The 6401-nt window shown below is 48.0% G+C and overlaps 1 pseudogene; it reads right to left on the reverse strand.

Annotated features, from left to right (window-relative positions):
- Positions 1 to 5818: 5818 nt before the first annotated feature.
- Positions 5819 to 5936, reverse strand: LOC120095766 (small nucleolar RNA SNORA17; annotated as a pseudogene).
- Positions 5937 to 6401: the final 465 nt, after the last annotated feature.

A 6401-nucleotide genomic window follows, 5' to 3' on the forward strand; every position in this document is an offset into this window, starting at 1 on the left:
TAAAGGGTCACAGCATCAGGAAGGATGAGATCCACTGTTCTGGAGGCTAAGAATCCAACAGCACAGAGTGGTCAGTATGATCAGCTTCTGGATGGAGCTTTCCTCTGGGTTGCAGACAGATATTTCTTTTTTGTGTCTTCCTTCACATGAGAAAACAGGATAGTGTTTTCTCCTATCAGGAATCCTCTAATTCTAGGACTTGGTTACATCCCTTAGGATCTGTCTCCAACCGTGGTGGCCTTGGGCACTAAGATTTCAAAGTATGGACTTTGAGAGACACGGTTACTCCATAACACCTACTCAAACCAGGAACCTAGGTGCTGCCCGTCCAGTGCGTTCTGGGGCTTGGGCTACATACTGTAGGTTTGTCATTTCCTCTGTAGAATCATAGAGGTGGGGGTAGGGCGGGTTACAGGTTGAACATGGAGAAGTTTCCCTCAGTCTTATTTTGCAATCTTATCCATTTTAAACTTGGTACAGATTATAACGGCGTGACTGGGAAGCTGTAAAAGAATGAATTTAAACAACCTTCTCTGTCTTACTTTTTCTGAGGCAGAAGGAATAAGTGTCCTGAAATGTCACTCTCAACAAGAGCCCCCTTCTAGGTGCCCCTGGGTTATCACTGTGCTTCCAGAGTCAAAGACCACATTCTTGAAAACAAAGAGAGTGTATTTCAAAATTAGCACGGCAAATGTTTATTCATGGGGGGTAGAAAATTTACTTTCTATCCCTAGAATCAAATGATATAATAATTAAAAAATTACTACTGAATATTGAAAAAATGGGGACTGGGAAGTCAAGTTTAAACTGGTGGGTGGCTCAGAGTCTGAGGCAGGAGGATTACAAGGTCAAGGTCTGCTTGGGTTAGAGTTTCGCAGCAACTTAGACCCATCTCAGAGTAAACTGTGGAAGGGGTGCCCGGGCATGGGATGCAGCTCAGTGTCTCGACAGCAGGTGCGGGTGAGGGAGAGGAGGAGGGGAAGGGAGGAGGGGGAGAGGGGGAGGGAGGGAGGGAGGGAGGGAGGGAGAGAGAGAGAGAGAGAGAGAGAGAGAGAGAGAGAGAGGAGGAGGAGGAGAGGAGAGAGAAGAGAGGAGAGGAGAGGAGAGAGGAAAAGTTGAGGGGATGTTCATTTGACTGTCCAGGGTTTTGTTTGCTCCCTTGTTTTTAAGCTAGAATTTATGCTGGAGGCCAAAAAGGAAGGTGCCACCTGAAGTGACAGGGATGCTATTCCTGTTCTGGGATAGCACCAGAGCCTCACTCTTCCTGGCATTTTGGTTGAGCTGTGGGGCAGTTCAGACACTGAATGGACAGCACATTTTTCTAGACTTAATAGTAAGTGTATGTGCTTGACCCAGGGAGTGGCAGGCACTATTAGAAGATGTGAAGTGGGCATGGCTCTGTTGGAGTAGGGTGTCACCCTGGGTGTGGGTTTTAAGACCCTTATCTTAGCTGCCTGGAAGCCATATTCTGCTAGTAGCCTTCAGATGAAGATGTAGAACTCTCATGCTGCTATGCTCCTGCCTTGATGATAATGGACTGAACCCCTGAACCTGTAAGCCGGCCCCAATTAAATTTGTCTTTATAAGAGCTGTCTTGGTCACGGTGTCTGTTCACAGTAGTAAAACCTCAACTAAGACAGTAAGTTGATTCCCTTTTTATCCCCTCCCAACCTCCTGTCATCATGGGTACTCTCTGTCTTTCCCAGTCCCCTCCTGGGAGTCTCCAACTCTGATGTTGACACTGTCCCTCTGCTCTGGAAACTTAGCCCCCAATACAAGGGTTCCTAGCTGAGGTTTCTAAGTTATGAAGATTTGTGGACTTTGTCCCTATGAAGGACAGAAGTGGGGATGCTCACCCTCCCACCCACTCTCTCCTTCTGCCTCCCACGGTGTGAAGACGAGGCAAGAGGCTCCATTGGTTGATATTGTTGTTTTTCCTATGCGGTTGCAAACCCTTTCGGCTCCTTCAGTCCTTCCCCTAACTCCTCCATTGGGGTCCCCATGCTCAGTCTGATGGTTGGCTGCGAGCATCTGCCACTGTATTTGTCAGGCTTTGGCAGAGCCTCTCAGGAGACAGCTATATCAGCCTCCTACCAGCATGCACTTCTTGGCATCAGCATTAGTGTTTGGGTTTGGTAGCAGCATATGGGATGGACGCCCCCCCTCTAGGTGGGGCAGTCTCTAGATGACCTTTCCTTCTGTCTCTGTTCCACTCTTTGTCCCTGTATTTCTTTTAGACAGGAACAATACTGTGCTAATATTTTTGAGATGGGTGGGTGTCCTCAACCAGGGGCCAATGCCTAAGATCTGGATATAAGACCCTCATTCTTGACAACCACTGATTGTAGGCATCCCAACTCTGCCATTCTTGAGTGAGGTGACATTAAGAATACATATTTAACAACATTGTGCCTTGTGCACCATACAATTGGTGACTCTGGCCAGTGTAGTGGAGTGGACAGGGTCATGAGTGTGCTGGCTTCTGGACCATATTCCCTGGACAGCATTTTTGTTTGGTGCTCACAGTGGTTTTGCGTCAGTGCTGGGGCACCTCTGCAGTGATAGCACTTTCTCAGTCCAGCGCTGTTCTCCTCTTTTCTTAGAGCTGGTGGACTTTGTTTCCCTTGCTACCCTCGCTAGTGAAGACAACCTGTGTGTAGTGGCTTGCAACTGTCTTTAACTTGTATCTGTCAGCTTCAGTGTTTTCATGTTGTCTCTGTGGCCCTTACACGAGTGGAGTGGTGTGACGTGTCCCCTGGGTTTGGAGCCCTATGACCACAGAGGTAAGTGCCTTCCTCTGAGTACAAAAAATAGGGATTGATTTTTTTTTTCTTGGAGATAGCTCAGTCATTAAGAGCACTGAGTGCTCTTCCAGAGATCATGAGTTCAAATCTCAGCAACCACATGATGGCTTACAACCATGTGTCTGAGGAGAACGCCAGTGTACTCTCATATGTAAAATAACTAAATAACTATTTTGTAATAATTAGGGAATTTATTCCCATTTCCAATTCTGGGCCAGTCAGAGAAAGCTCTATGTCCACAGAGGCCCAGTTTGTAGCCAGTGGAATGCCTCCAGCTTCCCCTGGCACTGGCCTCCAACAAAAGTATGTGCAGGACTCCTCGTGTCCCCACCCGACAGCCTATCCCTTGCCTGTGCTTGTCCTTGAGTCAGTGCAGAACTCAAGTAATGGTGACTGACTCCTTTGCAATAACCAGGGCTGCATACACTGCCGCTGTGCCTCTTCTCTTTCTATTTGTCTTTGTTTCCACAAAAACAAGTCCAGTCCTTCGCAGAAAATCCAAATAATAAAGGCCTTCGATAAAATGGCCAAACTAGAGGGAAAAGGAGCAGCAAGTATGAGAAGGAGTAGGGAAGGCAGCTCACCAGGAAAGGCAGGTACCAGAGAGCCTGGACCTGGGCTCTCTCCCCAGGACCCCCATGACTGTGGAAAGAGCAGACTCCTGCAAGAGTTGTTCTCTGACACAGACAGACAGACAGACAGACAGACAGACAGACAGATGTACATGCACATTGAACATGATCAGAAGGGGTCGCTGTCCTTGAATCTCTTCCATTAGTAGTTTTCCTCTTACTATAGACACTGTAATAAAACAACCCACTTTAAAAATGTTGAACTTCACTACTTTTAAACGGAAAACTCTTTTCTTTTAAGCTTAAGGCAGTTATTTCTGCAAAGGATGGCTTGTGGCTTTATTAAATTAAATAGAATGTAGGGAGTGTTTGAAATATTATCATCTGGGTGACTTTCCTCTACATTTGTAAATACTCTGCAGTCTCACGGTAATTAAGATAATACGAAAAGAGTTTGAAACATGGTGATCGCTTAAAACCTGAAAATAATTCTTTTTAGTGTGAATCATTATCTCACTCGTTTTTATGACCTAATAAAAATAAAAGTAAAAGAAAAACCCTGGGCGTTTGAATTTTTGCAAAAAATCAAATGTATTCTGGGAACATGGTGGCATTAGCAACACATTCCTACTTAGGAAGCCTCCTTCTCCTTGATGTCTTTTCCCTGGAGATGTGAACCCTCCCATGCCCTTCTCAGCAGGAGTTAGAAAACACAGAGCTCTGTGCAAGGAACACTTGGTTTGGATTCAAAACAAGTGAGGACTCACCTCACAATTGGAGCTGAGATGCGTGTTACGGATCCAGTCTTTGAACATGCTTTTTATCTTTCTCTAGAGACCCTTCCTCTTCTCTCTAGACGTAGAGAAGGTACATGAGAGAATGTGGACGCTGCAGGAGTGTCTTTACCCCTTCGCTCGCGCATGCCATGCTGTGCTTACAGTCCTCCGGATCCTTTGGAGTACTGTGACACACTACAATGCTCTCCCCATGCTCTCCCTCCGAGTCTCACCATCCTTTGGTATATTTCGGAGAAGCAGACACTGGAATTGTTTAATGCACGATTGCTGGCATATAGGCTGAGCAGAGGAGGAGTGTGGTGAGACAGTCACCTAGCCCTCATTTCTGACCCCACCCTTACCTCATCACCCTTAATCACATTGGTCTTTCATTTTCTTTTCTTAAACTTTGATTGGTTCTTTGTGAATTTCACATCGTTCACCCCGATCCCACTCATCTTCCCCTCCCCTCGTACCCACCTCCACCCTTGAAACCTCCCCTTCCTAATAGAAAAAAAATCTCATCGTGGGAGCTGTAGTGTGTCACAGTGTGTCCCACAGCAAACCCTTTGGTCCACACTTCTTTGCTTGCAAATGTTCATTGCAATGGCTCATGGGTCTGCTTCGAGGCCTCTGACTATCACTACTCTTCAGTCCTGGAACCGAGCTGGGATTTCTCTCTTGCCCTCTGTCATGGAGATTCTGTAGATTTGGATCTGTAGGACCAACCTCTTCATGGACTCCAGCAGTTCACTGACGGGGTAGATGTCGGGGTGAACCAATTCAAAACCCTGCATCTGGGCCTGAGAGGTGTCTGAACTGGTCAACCGGCCCAGTCCCTGCAGTGTTGCAGCCTGTGAGGGACAGGGCCTGTTCTCCCACTCTCGTGACCCCGGGGCCAGCTCTCCCACCTGCCACAGATGGTGAGGGATGAGGGAGGGGAGGAGGGTGTCTCTCCCTCATCTGTGCCACTGCTCAGCAGACAAAAGGCGGCGCTCCTGCTCTCACATCCCCACGGCCAGTTCTCCCATGATGCCCAGGCGAGGGGCGGAGCCAGTTCTGCATAGGCCTCAGACATCAACATGTCCCTGGATGGCAGCCCAGACCAGGGATGTCTGCCTGGCCTTTGGTGGTAACAGACACTGCTACTGCAGGGCTATGGATCCACACATGGTCCCCAGGGGCTGCACAGACCAGGACCCCACAATGGTCCCAGGTGGCATCACAGGCTACTCATATCAGTTCCCCTCTACCCTCAAGTCTCCAGTTCTGTGTCTCCTCATTGTGCCCCCATCCTTCTGTTTCTCTTTTTCTTCCATTTCTCCACCACTTACTTGCTCCTCTTAGTGGTACCTGGTGTCTGGGGTCATCTCAGGAGTGCTATGCCCCCTAGTGCATTATGGTGTCTGACAGGGGTCATCTTGGGTGTGGTCTGTCCCCCAAAGGTTGTACAGCACCAAACTGGTGGTCCTCTCAGGCTCGCTCCTGGCCTGGGCTCACCCAAGTGGCTCCATGGGAGAATTATCTGCCTCTGGCTCCCTCCCTCCCAGGGCCTGGCATCCCAGGTAGGGTTCTTGTAGTCTCCGGCTCTCTCTCCATCCTGGAAGGCTGCCCAGGCCTGCCTGACACCAGACTGGTGGTCATCTCCGGGTCTTATTTTTCAGGGAATGTTAGGCTACTAATCCTTCAGATGTTCATAGGTGAGAACACAGTGTAGACACAGCCTCTCTCCTCTTTCTTTGGTTTCTCAATGGTTCCGCTCCTACCCTGGGTTGAATTAGAATATCTTACTCTATTCCATGCCAGGCTTTCAAGAGTTAAAAGGAACCACAGTGTTTCCTCTAACCTCATTGAATTCCACAGAGCGCATAACTTTCCTTTTCTTTTTATTCAGAATTGTTTGGCTAATGCATGGGTGCTGATCCCTGGCCCAAGTGAGTGATTTTCCTGGGTCTGTGGGTGTGAGGTGGGACTTACAGAATGGGGCATATAGCATAGGTTCCAAAGGGAGGTGAGTACCACTGGAATCAAGAACACATGCTCAGATCTGCTGGTGTTGAAGCAAATGGAAGTGCACGCACGCGCACGTGTGCGTGTGTGTGTGTGTGTGTGTGTGTGTGTGTGTGTTCATATGCATGCATAAAGCCATGGTAGTTCTGTTAAGATCCAAGGGTATATAGGAGAGAGAAAGGATGACACAGAAGAACTGATGTAGTTTGACAGCTCTATGCCTCTCCCGTTTGGCTGTC

The sequence above is a fragment of the Rattus norvegicus genome, chromosome 11, assembly GCF_036323735.1.
Source record: "Rattus norvegicus strain BN/NHsdMcwi chromosome 11, GRCr8, whole genome shotgun sequence".
NCBI classification, from domain to species: Eukaryota; Metazoa; Chordata; class Mammalia; order Rodentia; family Muridae; genus Rattus; species Rattus norvegicus.